This window comes from Myxocyprinus asiaticus, chromosome 45 (genome assembly GCF_019703515.2).
Source record: "Myxocyprinus asiaticus isolate MX2 ecotype Aquarium Trade chromosome 45, UBuf_Myxa_2, whole genome shotgun sequence".
In the NCBI taxonomy this organism is placed as follows: domain Eukaryota; kingdom Metazoa; phylum Chordata; class Actinopteri; order Cypriniformes; family Catostomidae; genus Myxocyprinus; species Myxocyprinus asiaticus.
The window spans coordinates 9,001,658-9,023,802 of record NC_059388.1 but is presented as its reverse complement, the minus strand read 5'-3'; the positions used below and the strand labels follow the sequence as shown (position 1 = coordinate 9,023,802).

The window sequence follows — 22,145 nt, the reverse complement described above, 5'->3', positions numbered from 1 at the left end:
ATTAAAAAAAGAGGAAAAACTAGTTAAATTATTGCTATACATATCTAATAGTAATCTAGTTACAGTTAGTTTCTAACACCAATAAAATAACAGTACTCTGAGGTAACTTGGGAGTTCTTCACATGGCAGAGGTTGGCTTCAACACAATATTCAAACAAAAACAAACAGGAGTACTCATTATAATATAACAAGATTTATTATAATCAAGCAGTAGTGAACACAGCCAATACTATCCGAATATAATCCAAAAATAAATCAAGGAAATCCTCAACTAACAGTGGAGCTATATGCTAGTGTGTGTGTGTGTGTGTGTGTGTGTGTGTGTGTGTGTGTGTGTGTCCAGATGCGGTAACAAAGGAATCAAAATGAAGGATCAGGTTCAAAATGGAGGGTTCGATCCAAAATGGAGCTGATACCACGTGAGGGTGGAAATGAGCAGACACACAAAGGAACTGACGAAACAGGCGGGAGAATTTGGTTCACCAGTAGAACATAAACCATGGCGCCACTCACTCAATGAATATCAGTGAGAGAGAGAGAATGAGAGCGAGAGAGAGAGGAAAAGTGCATGCAATTTAATTAAGGTTAACCGCTCGTAACAGCAGGACTGAATTACTAGTTCAGATCACTCAACAAAACAAACGTAACCCCAAAAGAAAACTAAATACAAATCTCCCAACTCAAAACAGCGAGCAGAGTTTAACATACAAATATACTCAAAACATCAGCATTTAGAATCAAAAATACGATTAAGTTTCACAAGAAAAATCACAGTTTCTAAACTAAATCTGCCCAGATATCAAGCCTTACTTGGGAAATCCTGTGTGATTTCAGTAGGGTTGTCCGTTGGAATTCCTGTTGCATTGAGTGGTCAGGAGAAACGGTCTGGATGGTCCCTTGTCTTACGCTCGTCAGCGAAAAGACGCGTCTCTGCTTTATTTTTCGGATCCAGCGATGGAGAAGAATGCAGAAAGTAGTCAATGTTGAATGAAAAAGAGGGAGAAGGGAAACTGGTCGCCTTTCCGTTTTTCAAAATAAATTCACTGTTGCTTTACAGTGAAACTGAACCGGTTGTTATAAGTATACTATAAGACTTGAACAAAGCTAAGTTAATCTTACTCTACCGTGGCCAAATGGTGAGGTTAGAAAAACATGGTCAATTTGTTCTCAGTCCAAAACGGAGGGAAAACTCCTTCAGTACGTGCACAGTACAGATGTCCCTTAACAGCCAGGCAGAGCTTAGCACAGAGAGGCCGAAATACATCTGTCCGCTGGTTTTATTGACAAGATGACGTCATCGGTCGTAGGCCGCTTTTGACCAATGGCGTTTGAGACTGGTTCCATGGGCGGGACATCGCATCCAGTTGTGAATTTGTGAAGGATCTTGGGAAACTGAGTTCAATGTCTCTCCTTTGATTATAGAACAAAGGGCCATGCGGTCTCTGCTGCCATTTTGAGTGGGCCAAGGCCCTACACCTCCCCCCTTTGGTCTTAAGGTTGGGGTTCCTGCCACAGTCCTTGAGAGCAACCCAAAAGTTGAACAGTTCAGTCCTTGAGGACAACCCAAAAGTTGTACAGTCCATGTGTCCTGGGTTTGCATGAGCTTAGTTCCTGGAAACATTAACAGTTCATAAAGGCTTTTGATACCTGGGCAGTCATAGTAGGTAACATCTGGGCAGATGAATTCTAACTAGGCTAACTAACATAATTTCTATCAAAACAGCACTTCACATTGATAAAACACATCAAATATTGCAACAACCCTTTGTTATCCTTGAGTTTTCAATGATTATGAAAAGGGAAATGGGAAAGATTGTTACAGTTAGTATAACTGTTCCTGGGCAGAGTTAGGAGCAGTTAGTGGTAGAGGGGTAGACAGGAGCTTGAAACGCTGTGGAATGAGTGTCATTGCATCCAGTCTAGTGTGTAGTGTTTGGATGTGTCTGTGCATGGCGTATGCGATACCTGCCGTGATGATCCAACCACTAAGGAGGAGCCCAAGGGCAGTCAAACTGATGGGGTGTTCTTAATAAGCCGATAATTTTCCTATATGATTGAAAAATGTAGTTGTGAGCCCAGTCGATTTGAGACTGAACTTAACTAATTTGGTCCCTTCAGCTAGAAGCTGTTGTTGAAGGGTTTCGTCAATAGTGAGGTTGTGGCCTCTGAATGCGTCCATCATCTCAATCTCTGAATCGTGTCTCTCTGGACTGAGATGGTGGAGGATAATGTCGGCTATATGTACCGTGGCCCCTTGTGGGATTTTCAAGAACACCGTTTGGTTTGGGATTGTTAATTTAGTGTTTGTGTCATGACGGTCGTATGACAGTAGGATCTCGGTGGCAGGGGTACTGACAAGCCATCGACTACCAGCTCTTTCTACCCTAGATTCTGTCCCTTCATCTTTAACAGACATACTAGTCTGGCATTTTTACTCTGGGGTGTCAGCCCTCAGAACGCACAGGTGGTCAGTTATATCTCTGATAAAGGGGTCGCTGGGGCAAACCCAATGTATGTCCTTGGTGTTCGTACACATGTTCAGATTTGGAATAAGGTAGAGAGAGGGGTCATCATCGTGGTAGGCAATCACCGGTGGTGTTTTGATATGTTTGTACATTATTCTTCCAAAACCCAACATTCAATATGGATTTCAGTCGGTAAATGTTCTGTTTCTCTATAATGGGTAAGTTAAGGATAAATCCTATCTCTAGGTTCTGAGGATTTACATGGATGGGGATTGCATTGCCAAGGCTGTATGCCAGATGTATCTGAGAAGTTTGCACAACGGTGGTAGTGGCCGATCTAAGGATTTGTTCAACCATGTTTAGGGGAACTAGGTAGGATGGGATCTTTCCCCCACTCAGGCTGTTAACTGACATGCTAATTTCCCTTACAAGGTCATGCATTAGATCTCTAACCATTCGCACATATGTTATGTCTGATCTCACAACTTCTGACAAGGCATCCAGAGCATGCAAAGTGTTATTTAGAATTGCTGAGTGCATGTTTACAGTGAGTATGGTACCCTGTAGGGTTTTGCGTCCCAATCTTTGCCATTGCTGTTGACATACTTCTTGAGCATGCTGACAATGGTACGGTTGGTTCGCTCAACCTGACCTGATGACTGGGGGTGGTATGCAATGTGGAATTTGGCTTCCACACCCAACATTTCCCACATTGTTTTCATCACAGCTGCCGTGAAACAAGTGCCTCTGTCCGAGTCAATTGAGAGAGGTAGCCCCCAACGGCTGAACACATGGTTCATCGGCATGAGTGCTGTGGTTTCAGCCGTATCATTGGGTGCTGGCAAACACTCCACCCATTTTGTAAATGCACAGGTGACAGTGAGGAGGTATTTGTTGCCTCACTCCGACTTGGGTACTGGTCCGATCCAATCCATCTGCAGACTGGACCAAGGAAACGTGATTCCCTTGACCTGCAGTGGAGCTCGATTCAGTAGCCGGGAAGGATGGAACTGACAACAGATCAAACATCCCTTTACATAGGCATTAGTGTCTTTGAGCATAAATGGCCAGTACGCAACCTGTTGGAGGGTGCAGTAGGTAGCTTTGTAGCTCCTGTGACCTCCAATGGGAGCATCGTGGGCATGTATTAGCATCACCCCCCTATGGTCGGTCGGAACGACCCACCGGGGTGGACCTGGACCATCGGGAACATAGACCAACAGGCCTTTCTCAAGTTTCAGGTGATGTTGTACCTGACAAAGAGCTTTTAGTTCTTTTGAGTCCTGTAAAGAGGATGGTAGGACCCGTTGTGTTTGAGGTTCCATCAACCGCTGCCGGATTGCCTGGATCACCAGGTCCCGTTCCTGCATGGCACTCAAGTCTGTGTCGCCCGGTTGTCGACCCAGGTTCACAGTCTGCAAGCAGTTTTGGGGATTTTCCCTGTTCTCTCTTGCCTGTCTACGGGTGAGAGCATTCGCCGAGCAAGATAGTGGTTTTGGGAGCCACTCCTCCTTGAATTCCCATAGCAGGCCTTCTACTGCACCTCACTCAGCTAAACGATTACTTTCATCGTTGCTCTCTTTGTCAGGGCCAAGAGTTTGTGAATGACCTTTGACCTTCTTCCAATACACAGTCATCCCTTGGTCAGTCACGAGTTGGTCACAAGCCAGGAAAAGTTCAGAGTGTTTGATCTCTTTACCTCTGGCATTCTTCATGCCATTTTCTTTCAACGTGGGGAAGTGCGAGACGAAACTGTGGTGGGCGTAGTTAGAGTCGGAGCAGACTACCAACTGCACAATAGCCGATCTAGTGGCTTGTTGCAACACAATGAGTGCTGTGGCAATTTCCGCATACTGGCTAGTCTTTGCACCAAGTTGACAATTGTCTGGCGCATGAACGATGTAACTGACCCAGACTATGCCCACTCCAGCTTGGGTCTGGCTCTCATGGTGAAAAGAGCAGCCATTCACATATACCTTCAGGAGGTCTTGACAGACAGTCTCATCATAGTAATGATGATTTGAGGGAAGAGAAGGAGTGGTAACAAGTAAGGGCGGGGAACCTGTCTGTCCTTCGCAGTCACAATGATGGCACTCGGCCAGGCCCTGACCCAAAGCCATCTTGTGGTTCTGAGCATACCTGACTTCAATGTCATAGCCTTGTAGTGCCATCATCCATGACGTGATGCGACTGTTGAACACTCGTCCTTCTCTTAGCCGCTGGCTATTGAGGAAGGAGACAGGCTGGTGGCAAGTTTCAATGATTACCTTCTGACCCCCGATGTAGCTGCGAAAGTGTTCCATAGCCCAGACTGTGGCTAGGAGGGCTCTCTCACAGTCAGAGAACTTCAGCTCTACACTGCTTAGAGGTCGGCTTGCGTAGGCAACGACTCTGTTCTCTTTGTCATACCTCTGTGCCAGGGCGGCGCTGAGGCAGTGGGAGGAGAAGCTCGCCTCTAAATGAAACTCCTTATCCTTGTCTGGGTAGGCAAGACAAGGGGCTGAACAGAGCTTTGCTTTCAGTTCTCCGAAAGCCTGCTCTTGAGGGTCTCCCCATTCAAAGACCTTGTCTTTCCGGAGGAGCTCAGTAAGGGGCCTGGCTATCTCCGCATAGTCCTCGATGAACTGTCTGGAGTAGTTGCAGATGCCCAAGAAGCTCCTGAGTCCTGACAAGTCGGTTGGGGCTTTGATGTTTTGGATGGCTTGAACTCTCCCTGCTTGGGGTTCAATGCCATTGGCACCCACCAACAAGCCCACGTACTCAACTTTGGTGCAGCACCATTGACCCTTGGAGAGGGCCAGCTTGGCTCCTGCGCTGGAAAGCTGGCTGAGCACATATCGTATTTCGGTCAGATGTTCTTCAAATGTCTGACTTTGCATGAGGATGTCATCCACATAGATCAGGTTGCCACGGGCAGCAGCATCACTCATGGCTTTGTGCAAGAAAATATTAAACTCAGCTGGAGAGTTTGAATATCCGAATGGGCATCGGTTCCAAGTGAACTGTCGATTGCCAAAAGAGAAAGCCAGCTTGTACTGATCTACTGGGTTGACTGTCATTGTCCAAAACCCATTGGACACATCGACGGTCGAAAAGAAACAGGCTCTTTTCACTTTCGCAAGCTCCTGATCCAGGTGGATCATGGGCCATCGTGAAAGAGGGACCTGTTTGTTCAGTTGTTGATAGTCAATTGTCAAGTGCCACTTTCCATTTGGCTTCAACACCGGCCACAATGGTGAGTTGTATGTGGAGTTACACTCCCGAATAATGCGTTTCCTCAGCAACGTGTCAAGTATCTCTTGGATTGACTCGTAGGCAGCTAAAAGAATTCTGTACTTGCGTACGAATGTGGGTGGTGCATTTGGGTCAGTTGGGATATGAACTGTATGGAATTCGGTGATTCCACAGTCATTGGAATCCCTTGAAAAGATCTGTTGGAAGTCGTGAAACAACTTCCGCAGTTCTTGTCTTTGACTTTCTGTCGATAAGGCGTCTGCCTTAGTGAGTTGTTGTGCTATTTCATCCTCGAATCCCGGATAAGGTTCCTCTGGTGGGGAACCGGCTTCGTCACCAGTTGAAATCATGTCACCCGAGTGAGCAGTGAGGGCATACACAATCATGTCCGTTTCCGTGCCCAAGGCAGTACTGCAGACTTCTTTATTGTGTAGGCCCTCATGACAAGCAACTGTGATCATTTTGTTTGGGAAGGTGAGAAGGAGGGGTTCAAGGTTCTCCCCCCTCGTCAAGGATGGAGGCAGCTCTCCAATCACGGGCACTGTCAGCTCGAAGTCATGAAACGAGCTGTCGATCAGCAACCCTAAAGGTCTACGTGCCGTCACAACAATTGGTATGTTTGTTAGGTTCTGGACAAGCAAGTAAGCTGAGCGGTTGTTGAGCTCAAGCAGAGGTGTACCACAGATGGTCAGGCTGAGTTCCCAGAAGTATGGCAAGGGTTGGAAGAATGCCTGTGAACCAGGTATCATCTGTCCCTTGAGGATCATGAGGCGGACAGGGGCACCTGCAGTTCTAGCTGGGATAGTCAGGTCAAACTCGCTCGCTGCCTGACATGCCCGAGGGATGGTCTGATCAGACAACATGTGTTCTGGATCAACCGCTGCCGGATGGTTTTCAATGCTTGCCTGAGACCATAGGACCTGGTTGACAGTGTCCAGTAGAGTGCCTAACCTAACAAGGATATCGGCCCCCATGAGGAGTGAGGGGTCAAGTTGGGGACTCACACTAATGAAGTGTGTAAACCTCTTCTTTCCAATTTGAATGGAAAGGGCACATATCCCAATAGCCTTGATGGGCCTCTGCGGTGACTCTGCAGAAAGAAGGCGGTGACTTTTGCGCATGAAAGACAGAGAGGAGCTGTTCTGACACAGCTTGTCATACAAAACTTGACTAACGGCAGACTTTTCAGACCAGAGTGCGACAAGCACATCAGGTACCAAGATACCGTTAGCATGCACGCCTCCAGCCATGCAGGGGCTGTACAAAGCTGGGTTTGAGTTTTCTAGTGAGCAAAGGAATGATTCGTGGGTGCTCACGGGTCCACCAAGCTGCGGTATCGGTGGAGTCACAGATAACTCAAGAGGCTCAGAGCCAAGATGAGTCTGGATGTCTGGGTAATGACAAAGCGCTGACTCAAGAACAGTGTCACAAGTGGTCTCTCCTGACTCTTGGATATAAGTGACATGGTCGTCTGAAGCATGACAGCTGTGGGCTAGATGGACCGGATTCGGGGTTGCGACCTGGGCCCACATGTGCCCGCGAAGGCAGTTGATCAGCGGGGCCAGTCAGTCCAGCAGGTCATGGCTGATAAGAAGTTGTTCTGTGTCAAAAGCACAGATGTAAATGGGATGATTGAGGGTCGTCTCATGGAAGGTGATATCAAGCCAAGCGCGTTTTGTGATGGGGGCTCTGTTTTGTGTGTAGCTAACAAGGCTCACATCACAGGACTCTGTCTGCAGTGGTTTACCAAGAGAGAGCATTGCCCTGGTGACTTCTGCAAAAGTCTCCTCACACATTAGGCTGATTTCAGACCCAGTGTCCAGTAACGCATGGATGTCTATACACCTTCCTACCGACACTGAGGTGTATATGCGTCTGGCATTACCCTTGTGGACAAGGTCTCCCAAAAATTTAAAAAGCAGAGCATGGGTATTGGGCATGACTGCCACCGGGTGCGTCTGGGTCTTCCCTGTGTTCTTCTCCCAGCCTACAAAGTAGACTTTGGGGAAAGAGGAGGGAAGTGCATGGGCTAGTCACGCTGACGGACTGTCACCATCTGGTTTTTTGTGGCCATCGTCTGACCCTTCGATGTGCTTTGTCACATCCACTAGGCTTTTCTGGATGAGGCTGAGCTGACGCTTCAGATCACTCTTTCCGAATGATTCCCTTTATTTCCATTCCACTGTCTGGGGCTTTTCACAAACCCGACATTCCTTTTCTTTGGAGAGGAATTCTGTTTTTTATGTTTTTTCTGACCCTGGGAGGGACCCTTGTGGTCATTCCCTTGGTTTCTCCAACCCCCCTGTGGGTGGTTGGGCAAACGTTTTGGGGCTGCCGCTTCGCAGCTTACTCTAGGTTGAGGTATTTCATAGCCCTCAAGCCCTAACTCTGCCCTCTCTGAAGACTGGATGTCTAGGACTCTGACATCGTCTTCTGGTTTATCAGTCGGACGCACGACTGTTTCCCAAGTCATTTAGGCCATCTTCCTAATTCCCTGCATGGTCGGTCTACCCTGTTTACACATCAGTGTAACGTGGGTTCGCACGCAGGGGTGGAGGTTATGGAGGAAGAGAGATCTGAACCCTCGCTCTTCTTCCAGACCTGGCTTATTACTTCCTTGGAAGTATGCATTTCTTAAATGCCTATAGTACTCCCTAGGAGGCTCCAACCACTTCTGTTGGATGCGGATGGCACTGAGGGTGGCTGATGTTTCATCAGTATATGGCAAGTACTCCTCGCACAGAACCCTGCAAAGCCTCGGATAGCTGTCACGAATGCGTGGCGGTTGAGTCTCGACGAAAGCGTGGACGCTTCTGGAAGTTGTTTTCCAGATGTGTTTTAACTTCTCACGCACCAAGGCAATAAGGTAATTGTTGACATTTGAATCTCGGCTTGCTGGGTCGAAATGTTCTATGTCCTTCGCAAAGAAGTCAAGCTGGCGCATGTGTAGACCTGTGTCTTGGTCCCGCTTGTATCCATCTGATTCATCAGAGGATGAGTACCAGTGCCTGCCCCCATTGCCATGGCGTTGGGTGAGACCACTTCCTCCTTGTGGTGAGGAAGGTGTCCTGCTGGGGCGGGGCCTAAAAGATGCCTGAGGGGAAGATTGCCGAAATGTGGCCTTGCCCCCGAAACGTGGTGGACTCACGTCCCAAACAGGGATGCGCTCTAACTCCGGGAGTTGGAGCAATGGTTTTGAAATACTACCTGAACCAGGGGTAGGGTATTTCGCCGTAGCGCCATCCTCTGAATCCTCTGCCCTACTCTGGTCAAAGATGGGGTAGCGGAGTGCTTCTTGAGCTTTAGCCCATATGTCTCGACTCTCTTGCCAGACTTGGTCATCAGCGAACTCTCAGCTTTCTTTTTCAGCCGACTGTAGTCTTTCTACACATTCCTCCAGCATAGTATTTTTAGTCTGGAGGTCTCGCTGTAAAGCGCGATTGCTTGCATCAAGCCGACTACACTGGGCTGTAAGTGTCTTTACCACCACAAGGCCCAATTGCAAATAGCAACACTCAAGGGCGAGGTAAAGTAGAAACAGCCTACCAACTACCTCCTGGATAGTGGTTACCTTCCCTTGAGGATCGTGTGCATTATTTACCACGGCGGCCATTTCAGCATCACACTGAGATGGTGTGTAGCTGTTAAGCTCCTCCCTTTCTTCTCTAGAGACAAGGAGGAGGTCAGCGACCCAGTTGGACAGTGAGGTTTCCTCACCTGACCTGGGAGCTTCAGCTCCGGACGCTGATGGGGACTGGCTACTCATATCTCCCTGGTTTGACAGGTGAGAGGGTGATGTCCAGTGGACCCCTATAGGAACTCTTTATGAGTTCACAATTCTGAAACCTTAGCTGAGTTTTGAGGGTGGCGACTTACGACACCTGTTGCTCTGTGGAAATCACTGACACACCAGTCGTTATCCTGAGGAAAGAATGCACAGGGGGAACCACTTACCTGTCACTCACGAGCAACTGCTTTGTATTATTAACTGTTCCATGAGCTGCTGATTTAGGTGTTAATAATCACAGTATGACTATCAGCACATCAGACAACTTTGGTAGTATCTAGTGACTGAATCTCTCAAACACAAACAGAAGGAGTAATGAGTTAGTACCAAACTAGCAACCACTAACACAACACTTGCAATGACTCACAACCACAACCGGCCTTGTGTCTTAGCAGTTTGAACTTCCTGTAGAAAAAGGAAGCCAAGAGGGGAAACCTTTGGCTACTCTAAAATATTTAGGAGTTATCTGCAAGAATATTGGAGGAAGCCAACAATTATCACTCCTCACACGGGGCACCAATAATTATGTAGGTGCTATTGGTTGTTTAAATCAGTTTTACTATCAGAAATAATCAATAATTAATTGTTATTAATTATGGAATAATTAAATAACAATTAAATAATAATTAAATAGAATTTAACTCATTTAATTCTATTCTATGCACCACTCTTTGAAAAGAGAAAAATGATAGCAAGTTACTGATTGAGTCTAACAAAACAAAATCTACCCTGTAGGTTGAGTATCTTAATTGTTAATCAAAAATAATAAAAAGGGGAAAAACTAGTTAAATTATTGCTATACATATCTAATAGTAATCTAGTTACAGTTAGTTTCTAACACCAATAAAATAACAGTACTCTGAGGTAACTTGGGAGTTCTTCACATGGCAGAGATTGGCTTCAACACAATATTCAAACAAAAACAAACAGGAGTACTTATTATAATATAACAAGATTTATTATAATCAAGCAGTAGTGAACACAGCCAATACTATCCGAATATAATCCAAAAATAAATCAAGGAAATCCTCAACTAACAGTGGAGCTATATGCTAGTGTGTGTGTGTGTGTGTGTGTGTGTGTGTGTGTGTGTGTGTGTGTGTCCAGATGCGGTAACAAAGGAATCAAAATGAAGGATCAGGTTCAAAATGGATGGTTCGATCCAAAATGGAGCTGATACCACGTGAGGGTGGAAATGAGCGGACACACAAAGGAACTGACGAAACAGGCGGGAGAATTTGGTTCACCAGCCTGAGTCGAACATAAACCGTGGCGCCACTCACTCAATGAATATCAGTGAGAGAGAGAGAATGAGAGCGAGAGAGAGAGGAAAAGTGCATGCAATTTAATTAAGGTTAACCGCTCGTAACAGCGGGACTGAATTACTAGTTCAGATCACTCAACAAAACAAATGTAACCCCAAAAGAAAACTAAATACAAATCTCCCAACTCGAAACAGCGAGCAGAGTTTAACATACAAATATACTCAAAACATCAGCATTTAGAATCAAAAATACGATTAAGTTTCACAAGAAAAATCACAGTTTCTAAACTAAATCTGCCCAGATATCAAGCCTTACTTGGGAAATCCTGTGTGATTTCAGTAGGGTTGTCCGTTGGAATTCCTGTTGCATTGAGCGGTCAGGAGAAACTTTCTGGATGGTCCCTTGTCTTACGCTCGTCAGCGAAAAGACGCGTCTCTGCTTTATTCTTCGGATCCAGCGATGGAGAAGAATGCAGAAAGTAGTCAATGTTGAATGAAAAAGAGGGAGAAGGGAAACTGGTCGTCTTTCCATTTTTCAAAATAAATTCACTGTTGCTTTACAGTGAAACTGAACCGGTTGTTATAAGTATACTATAAGACTTGAACAAAGCTAAGTTAATCTTACTCTACCGTGGCCAAATGGTGAGGTTAGAAAAACGTGGTCTCTTTGTTCTCAGTCCAAAACGGAGGGAAAACTCCTTCAGTACGTGCACAGTGATGTCCCTTAATAGTCAGGCAGAGCTTAGCACAGAGAGGCCGAAATACATCTGTCCACTGGTTTTATTGACAAGATGACGTCATCGGTCATAGGCTGCTTTTGACCAATGCCGTTTGAGACTGGGTCCATGGGCGGGACTTCGCATCCAGTTGTGAATTTGTGAAGGATCCTGGGAAACTGAGTTCAGTGTCTCTCCTTTGATCATAGAACAAAGGGCCATGCGGTCTCTGCTACCATTTTGAGTGGGCCAAGGCCCTACAACCCTCAGAACAACCTGAGAGAGCTTGGGAATTTGCTGAGATATTCATGTTCCCTATCTGTCATTCACTCAATGTTGTGTCGATGTAGTGACACTAGGGGTCACTCTTGGGAGCCCCAAACACCTCTGATCTTTTTTTTTAAAAAGGCCAATGAGAATTGGCAAGTGGAATTTGCATGCCACTTCCCCGGACATACGGGTATAAAAGGTGCTGGTATGCAACCACTCATTCAGATTTTCTCTTCGGAGCCGAGCGTTTCTATTAATTGAGCTGAATTCATCCGCTGAGTTCATTCACCTCTCTCTGCTGGATCTTACAGCACATTTCAGCGGCTTCTCCCCCTCTGCATCTGTGGTTTGCAGAGAACGCCCCTGGGCAGAGCATTTAAAAAGAGTATATTCTAATAGAGTATATTTTCTTTCTAAAAGAGCGGCACAAACGGAACGTCTTTTTAAAGACGTGTCTTTTTAAAGATGCCTTTCCATTTGTGTGTTATTCCTGGTTGTGGTTGTTATCTCTCCGATTCCGACAGCCACGATCGCTGTCTTACGTGTCTGGGCGCTGCTCACGCGGAGACATCGTTCATGGATGGATCATGTCCTCATTGCGAGAACATGACCATGGCAACGTTGCGGTCGCGGCTTGCATTTGTAAGAAAGCAAGCCACCCCAGCGGCTCCCCGCACCGGTCCTTCTACCTACAGGTTTGAGGCCATGTCGGTTAGTGCTGGGGGCTATTTGGGGACCTCAATGGGACCACCTCCACCGGGTATCCCCCCATGGACCTCCCATTCCCCAGCATGCTCGCTTGCCCCGGTCGCACGCTCGGGCGAGATCGCCGGCTCGTCTCGGGGAGAGTTCGACCTCTCGTTCGGAGCCCGGGAAAAGGACGAGTTATTGAGCGCAGCATCGGAGAGTGGGCTCATCCAGTCAGACGCAGAGGCTTTGACTGGGCTTCCTCCTTCGGGAATGGTCGCCCAGTCCCAGGCTGACGCAGAAATGATGGACATGCTTTCCCAGGCGGCCGCGATCGTCAGGCTAGAGTGGAACCCTCCACTCTCCCCTGAACCCTCATGGCTCAGTGATTAGTTCCTAGGCTCAGGACGCCACTCACAGCCGTGCCCCGCCCCCGTTCCTTTCTTCCCGGAAGTGCATGAGGAGATGACATGATCGTGGGAGGCACCTTTTACTGCCCGGTCCCAATCTTTCAGCTCCCCCACTCTCGCTACCCTCAATGGCAGAGCGGCCAGGGGGTATTTGATGATCCCCAGGTGGATAAGGCGCTCGCAGTGCACTTATGTCCGCAGAGCGCTGCCACCTGACGCAGGCGCCCGGAACTCCCGTCCAGGGCCTGTAGGTTTACGTCGTCCCTGACGGCTAAGGCCTACGGTTCCGCTGGACAAGCCGCCTCCGCCCTGCACGCCATGGCTCTCCTGCAAGTACACAAGGCCAAGGCTCTAAAAGAACTGCACAAGGGTATTTCTGACCCGGGATTGATGCAGGAACTGCGCTCGGCAACCGACCTCGCTCTCAAGGCGACGAAGGTCACGGCGCGTTCTATCGGGCAGACGAGTGCCACCTTTGGATCAAATTGGTTGAGATGCGAGAGGCTGACAAGGCACGGTTCCTTGACACCCCCATCTCCCAGGCTGGCCTATTTGGCGACACTGCCAAGGACTTTGCCCAGTAGTTCTCGGTGGTGAAGCAGCAGACGGAGGCCATACGTCACATCCTGCCCCGGCACGGCGCAAGACCCTGCACCCCGTCTGCTTATCACCAAGGGCGTCCTCTTGCAGCAGCAACGGCCTGTGAACCAATCGGCGTAGAGCCCAGCGCAGGAAGCAGATGCCACCTGTCTCGTGGCCGGCCACTAAGAACCCAAGGAAGGCTTTGAATGAGATGGGCGACCCAGGGGCAAGGAGACCTGCTACACTGGAGCTGGTGAGCAGACCACTCCATCCCCCGGTGGAGGGCCGGGGGGGAGAATCTTTTGTTTCATTTTCATTTAATTTCACCACATGCCTAAGAGGCTGCGGTACCCAAAAATGTTCCCTGGGTCACATGTCCGGTGTGCACCGCCTTCAACACGACCACCGTCCACCGTCCCATCTTTGCAGGTATGGTGCTTAAGCGGCGGTTCCCCTGCCCCTGTGCACCCAGCTGTGGCATAAACATGCCCACACGAGATTGGGTCCGGTGGACTACGGGGACGAGACTCCTCCTCCACCCCCTTCGGCCAATCTCATGTTAGGCAGCAGGAGCCAGGTAAGTGCTTCGATGTCCCTGGACTCAGCATGGCCACAGGGCTCGGATACCCTCGACATGGCACCTCGAGCTCTGCCCTGCCGCGAGGCCCCACCCGCCGGTACGCCCGATGTGATCATTCTCTTGGTCCCCCTCGCTCGGAGTTTGGGCGCGTGGCTCGCGCTTTCCAACCCATCATGTTGGCTGGTCCGACCGTCCGACTCGGCTTCGTGATTCAGTTCGCCAGGCGCCCGCCCAGGTTCAGCGGTGCCCGCTTCACCTCGGTGAATGGCGTGAACACCGCTACCTTGCCTGCGGATATCGCTACCCTTCTGTGCAAGGGCGCGATGGAGCCTGTCCCTCCAGCCGAGATGAAGAAAGGGTTCTACAGCCCTTACTTCATCGTACCAAAGAAAGGCGGTGGGTTGCGACAAATTCAGGACCTGCGAGTACTGAACCATGCTTTGCACAGACTCCCGTTCAAGATGCTGACGCAAAAGCACATTCTAGCAAGCGTCCGGCATCACGATTGGTTCACGGTGGTAGACCTGAAGGACGCGTACTTCCACGTCTCAGTCTTACCTCGACACAGACCCTTCCTTCGGTTTGCCTTCGAAGGCCAGGCATACCAGTACAAGGTCCTCCCCTTCGGCCTGTCCCTGTCCCCTCACGTCTTCACGAAGGACGCAGAGGCAGCCCTTGCCCTGCTAAGAGAAGTCGGCATCCGCATCCTCAACAATCTCGATGACTGGCTGATCCTAGCTCACTCTCGAGAGTTACTGTTCACACACAGGGACCACGTGCTTCTGCACCTCAGCCGACTTTGCGATGTGATATTTTCCGCAAAATCATTTCCCTGTCGGTAAACTGCATCTTCCTTGGGCAGGGGCCCCTCTGCCCCCAGTTGCCATGCTTTGTAGAAACTCCTCCCCCTTTGGGTAGGACCTACCATGGGACCTCTCCACATGACATACTTCCGACAAGGCTCGGTAAGACCATGTGATGTATTTCCACTCAAAATACCCCCTCCTTTTTTGGGCGGGGTGTGGTCTCCGTGGTGTCTTCACCTTGTGAGTGACACCCTCCCAATGTAGACACTTAGGGCTCCCAGTCAGTTAACAAATTCCACTCTTTTTGGGGAGAAAAGAGAAGGAAAAGAGGCTTCGGCTGGGCAAGCCTGTCCACCTATTCGTTGGGTAGTCGACTTGTTCCTGAAAGACTGTTCGACACTCATAAAGTAAGTTGGGGGAGGTTACGTGACGGCCTGGTGCACTGGCTATGAGGCACACAGCAGTCTGCCTTTCATACACTGCCAGTTCATGTAACACAGTTCAGTTAGTTGTGGCATTTTGTATAGGGACCCCTAGTGTCACTACATCGACACAACGTCGAGTGAGTGACAGATAGGGAACATCATGGTTAATTTATGTCCCTCTTGCCACAATGCTGAACTACCTGCTGAAATGGCCGGGACCTTATCTCGGCTCCTCAGCACAAAACCTGAATGAGTGGTTGCATACCAGCTCCTTTTATACCCATATGTCTGGGGGAGTGGCATGCAAATTACACTTGCCAATTCTCACTGGCCTTTTAAAAAAATAACAGAGGTGTTTGGGGCTCCCAAGAGTGACCCCTAGTGTCACTACATCGACACAATGTCTCGTTCCCTCCATCAGGGAACAGAGACAAAGTAACCATGATGTTTTAAATGGTGAGATTTAGTTGTAACACATTCAGCTCTCCTGAATATGTTCATTACAGGATGAAACAAAGACAGAGCTTTAGAACAAAATTTAGAAGCTGGAATTGGATTGGAAAGTATTGTAGATATTATGTCACAATCCTATTAACTCATTAAGCTCTGAAGGTGTTTTTAAAGATTTCCTGTTTCAGTTAAAGGAAACTTTTCAAATGTTTTAATGATATAGATTATGATTAATTCTGAGACTCTCAGCCTAAGAAATCACCATATATATATATATATATATACAAAAATTAACTTTTTATCTTATTTTTCTTATTTAACAAAATAAAAAAATGCTTTTGTTTTGTTCCCAATCAACTGTATCAGAGAAAAACATTCACACAATCAAACGTTATAGCATTACAAAAATAATTTATCATAGTGTCCAAAAATGTCTCCATGTGTCCAAAAGCCTCTCCAAACAAATAAAACATAATAATTGTACTAGGGCTGTCAAACGATTAAAATATTTAATCGTGATTAATCGCATGATTTTTTGGTAGTTAATTGTGATTTATCGCAATATCTTTATAAACATGAGTGGACAAAATATGCTTCATCCAGATGTATTTTTCAGTCATCCACACAAAACCTACCCCACCAACAGAGTTGAACAAGCACAACTCAATTCAAATTATGTACAAAATATGGTAGTTGTAAGTGTATTATGATAGGATTTATTCACTTCTTTTTATGGAGTTTTGACAGAAATGCAAAAAAGTCTGCACTGTCATTTACAATTGATTCTGTGCAAAATATATCAAAAAACTCCTTTTAGACCCTGGTCACAATTGTAACCGGTGGGATTAAATGACAGTGTAGATTACCTGTAGGGTTCCAGCAATGTCTCCAACTTCTGCATTGGCAAGTGCACTATCAAACAGAGATACTGTGACAGAACCTTGGAGAGAGCAGCAGGGTTTCTGTTTGCCGGTAATCAGTACCACCACTCCCTATTAGCATATTATGCAGTTTGCTAGGGGGGCACCAGAAACTCCACTAGCTGCCCTTACTTACACGTTATACGTTAATCAAGGACCCGGTAGCAGTCGCGGAACACAGACGATTGCCTAGCGCTCACACTTTCACTTTGCGCTAGCACTGCGCCTCGCAGTGCAAGGCAGGTTTTCAAATGGCTGCTGTCTTGCCGCCATTGCAGGCATGTTCTACTGTTGTGCTACATTGATAAAATGCTTGGCACAGGTCTTAGTATAATGTCTCCCACCATCTGTTTTCCCAATGGCAACGAATGTGTTAAAAAATTTGTGGTGTTATTCGAATTTTGCATTACCACGTTAATAACGCGTTAACTTCGACAGCACTAAATTGTACATAAAAGACTAATTACACATGCAAACACAACAATGACTAAAAGTTTGCATAGCATGGAGACATGATTTTAGTGATGAGATTTCACAGAATGAGTTTCATTCTGTGCCATTTGATTCATCATTGAGCCTGTGCCATGTACTTGGCGCCATCTGCTGGTGGCCATATGTAACATTGTGCTTTGTGTGGATTATCTAACCATCTATGTATCCAATTACCTTGTGTGTGGGCTTGTTTGAAAGATAATCACCTCTTCTAAATAATGATATGTGATATTTAATGTTCCATTTATTTTTCGTAAAGTTATAAGTGAAAACATGGCATACAAGCAACACCAACATAATTGTCATATACATATACTTACCGTTTACTTGAGTAAAACAAATAGGCTGGTTGTATTCTATTCTTTGAGAGCTTTCCAACAACATATGACACTTGGCTATTTGATCTGTGCAATTTTTTTTTTTTTGTGTTTTTTACTATCAAATAGGAACATTTCTGATTTGTCTGAAAATTTAAAAGCACTTGTAATAATGCCTGATGCATTGGAAAGTAGAGCTTTTAAACTTTCAAACGATACCTATTTTGTGTTGTTCAAGACTGTAGTTGTTAATATTTTGATGAATTTTTTCCTCGCTGGCCCATCCGAGCTTAAAGGGTTAAAGGTGTAATTATTAAGCATAGTGTTTAATTCATACATACAGCCTTATAAGCATATTCATAACACACCAGGAGACAAGGAGGAAAACCTGTGTACATACATGCAGTGTAAAAGCGTCTGTGTGACTATAAAGAGAAAAGAGAAAAAAAAAAATACTTAGATTGTGAAAGAGGGGCAACTATTGACTTACACTGAGTCCTCTCTGAAATAGCAGCTGTCCCATGACATTAGCCAGAATACGGATCAAAGCAGCACTCTGCACACACACACAGTAAACACACATTCAACAACAGACTCACATTTATACTGTACCTGCTCTACACACAACTTATGTTTACACAGACACAAATATCCCTGAGCCAGTGTAGTCATTTCTATGGTTCACAGAAAGACAAAACTGAACATATAAATGCAGAGTTTTAAATGCCAGAAATGTTGTAGGTTTAAAACAAGCTAATCTCTATGGACAGAATCTTTTACATGCTGTCGATTACCACAGGAAATCATTTACAATGGAAGTCTATGGGGCAAGGCATTCCAGAGGGTTTAAAAGCAGAAATGTTAAGCTCTATCTCTTTTTTTTAAAGCACTCAATAATGTGATGTGATGTCTGATATCAGTGTTAAGAGTGTCAGGAGGAAGTGATGAGTGACACTGAGTGTCACAATGACTGACTGAGTTAAAAAGACCACAGAACCTGTAAGACAAAGAGGGAGGAGTTTGAAGTCCCTATGCAAGAACCAATCACAAACAAGCTCTGGGTTGATTGACAGCTGACAAGGCCGTGGATGAATGAAGGATTCAAGTTTAGGAGTAAAGCGATTTTTTTCTGCATCTGGAAAAAGCTCATTAAATACGGTATTTACTGGACTCAATAAAAGATAACTTTTCACCAGTGAATTCATAACATAAATCAGTGTTTTAGACTCACTGATGTTCTGAAAAGTAATTATTTTCACTACTACTGGCTTGCAATAATAAAAAAGTGTAGTGGAATATGGATGAACCTTTATTTATGTACAATTTTGGGTATATTTATCAAAAAAGTTTACATCAGTGTCATCTTTATTATTATTATTATTTTATCAAGATTCGTAATAATTTTCAAGATACAGATAACCCCTACAGAAGATAATAAGAAAAGATATTGCCTTCTTATATGCAATCCAGTCAAACTCTCTATCGATGTCTGTGGCTTCAAACACTTGTTGAGAGATCAACATCAGTGAGAAACCTCTGCTTCTCCTGTAAGAAAGAGAGACCATATTAATGTTCATATTAAACATTTTAATAGACTGACAATCAACTGCTACAGTTTTGTAGAAAAACTTCTCCTTTCTAAATATGTCAAGATAAAATTAGCTAAATATACCATCATTGTTGTACCACACTTCTACATAATTACTTGAAATATGTTTCTGAAGTCACATTGTTTTCCTGTTATTCATATAATAGTGGCAGTATGCCAGTAACTGTATATACAAACTGATTAAATATGAATCACATGTATTATATATTAAAGCATTACACTGCAAGTTCATTTTCTAAATGTCTTCATAATGGGCCCTCCAGCAAAATCCCTGTGCTGACTGACCAAATTTATAATGTCGTTTTGAAAAGAAGCTTCATTAAGATTTTATTATTTTATGACTTGCTCGTCTATGTATTATTTAAATATAGATAACTAAGACAAAGCTAGCAAACATAAGGTGTTATAATGAAGTTTTAGTTTGACACCTACAGTAAATGCTTTATAAAAGCCATTATGAATAATCCTTGTTCATTTAAGCTTGGTCAGCTTAATTACAAATCATATTTAGGACATTAATCCAGCAGAACAGGATATTTTAATCAAATGATTTAGGTTCAAACAAACAATGTACAGAAATGATGTTAATCAAAACTGTTCAAAGTTTTTATGTCAATATAATAAGGTGAGCAAACTTTCAAAAATACAGACCAAACAAAACAAGAACCCATTATGCACAGTTAAAGGGATTGTTCACCCAAATACGAAAGTCTGTCATCATTTGCACAGTATGTCAGTCTCAGGCTCCATTCACTTTAATTGCTTCTGTTTTCCAAATTTGAGCACTGTTACAACGCAAGAGGTCCCAGGTTCAGATCCCGGACGAGCCCCCATATGTCAAATTTTAATATAATGAGAAAGAATAAGAAAATTAGAGAGAAAGAGAGAGAGAGAAAGAGAGAGAGAGAGAGAGAGAGAGAGAGAGAGAGAGAGAGAGAGAAAGAGAGAGAGAGTGAGAGTGAGAGAGCTACACAGCAGCTGGTGAGGTTGAGCTGATTTTTTGTGCGTCACGTAATGTGCGCTATAAAATGAGTGCACTGAGAAGAGCTTCCATCTGGCCCATATGTGCTGAACTCAGTAAGGTTTTTACATCCAGTGATCCTTCATTTAGATCCTGCTTATTAACATCCAACATATTCAAACCCTGCAAATACAGCTGAAAGTCTGTGAAGATCCAGAGATACAAACTGATTGTAACGTGGCTGAAGAGACAATGATGTGTGATGAACCCAAGTGCAGTTTTATTTACAAATGTAATACCCAAAAAACCATAACTCCAAACGTGAACAAATGCCCTCCTTCTGGGGCAGCGCTTGCAGGTTCACCACCTGATCCCTAAAAGGGGTTGTGGGAACCTTGGGCACATAGCCCGGTCAGGGTCTCAGATCACGTGAGAGTAGCCCGGACCGAAATCTAGGCACGATTCGCTGACAAAGAATGCTTGCAGGTCTCCTACCCTCTTGATGAAGTGAGCACAGTCAGGAGGGCAGTCTTCAAAGAGAGTGCCTTAAGCTCAGCTGACTGCAGGGGCTCAAAGGGGGCTCTCTGTAGACCCTGAAGAACTACAGAGAGCTACATACACCTTCAAGGTGGGGAGGGGGGAAAGCCGCCCTTCCAACCTCTCCTGCAGGAAGGAAAGCACCGATCCGACTGCGCATCTCTGGGGGTCTTTGCGTCGGGAAGAACACCACTTAGTGAACAGACGCCACTTCAAGGCATACAGACGCCTCGTAGAGGGGGCCCTAGCCTGAGTGATCATGTCTACCACCGTGGGTGGTAGGCCACATAAGTCTTCCGCATCCCGTCCAGGGGCCAGACATGGAGATTCCAGAGGTTTGGTCGCGGGTGCCAGATGGTGCCCCATCCCTGAGAAAGAATGTCCTTCCTCAGGGGAATTAGCCGGGGGTCTGTCGCGAGGAGTGTGAGGTCCGAGAACCACATCTGGGTGGGCCAGTAGGGTGCTACCAGAATGACCTGCTCCTCGTCCTCCCTGACCTTGCACAGGGTTTGTGCAAGTAGGCTCACTGGGGAAATGCATATTTGCGCAGTCCAGGGGGCCAGCTGTGTGCCAGCACGTCTATAACGAGAGGTGCCTCGGTCAGGGCGTACCAGAGCAGGCAGTGGGAGGATTCTTGGGAAGAGAACAGGTCTACCTGTGCCTGCCCGAATCGACTCCAAATCAGCTAGACCACCTGAGGGTGGAGCCTCCATTCTCCCCTGAGGGTAACCTGTCGTGACAGCACGTCTGCTGCAGTGTTGAGGTCACCCAGGATGCGAGTGGCTCGCAGTAACTTAAGGTGCTGCTGACTCCAGTGGAGGAGACAGCGGGTGAGGTGTGACATACAACGGGAGTGTAAACCACCTTGATGGTTGATATATGCTACCATTGCCGTGTTGTCTGTCCGAACTAACACATGCTTGCCCTGGATCAACGGCCAAAACCTCCACAGGGCAAGCAGAATTGCCAGCAACTCATGGCAGTTGATGTGCCAATGTTGCCGCGGGCCCGTCCAGGAGCCAGCAGCTGCGTGCCCATTGCATACAGAGCCCCAGCCCGTTTTGGAGGTGTCTATCATAACCACGGTGCACCTGGAAACCTGCTTTAGGGGAACGCCTGCCTGTAGAAATATGAGGTCGGTCCAAGGGCTGAAGAGGAGGTGACAGACTGGCGTGATGGCCACGTGATGTGTCCCGCGGCGCCATGCCCATCTCGGGACTTGAGTCTGGAGCCAGTGCTGAAGCAAGCCATGACCACATCGTTGCCATGGACATGTTCTCGCAATGAGTACATGACCCATCCATGAATGCATCAACCCGAGCGGAGTGGCCACCACTGAGGATGCCATATGCCCCAGGATCCTCTGAAACAGTTTCAGTGGAACCGCTGTCTTCTCTCTGAACGCCTTCAAACAGGTCAGCACCGACTGTGCGCGCTCATTCGTGAGGTGTGCCCTCATCGAGACTGAGTCCAACTCCAAGCTGAGAGAAGAGATGCTCTGAACTGGGAGGAGCTTGCTCTTTCCCCGGTTGACCCAAAGCCCTAGTCGGCTGAGGTGTGAGAGCACGCGGTCCCTGTGTGCACACAACACATCCCGAGAGTGAGCTAGGATTAGCCAATCATTGAGATAGTT

The 22,145-nt window shown here is 46.3% G+C and overlaps 1 pseudogene; it reads right to left on the bottom strand.

Annotated features, from left to right (window-relative positions):
• The window catches only part of LOC127434915 (thyrotropin-releasing hormone-degrading ectoenzyme-like), a 184,124-nt pseudogene that overhangs the window by 96,968 nt on the left and 65,011 nt on the right, over positions 1–22,145 (bottom strand).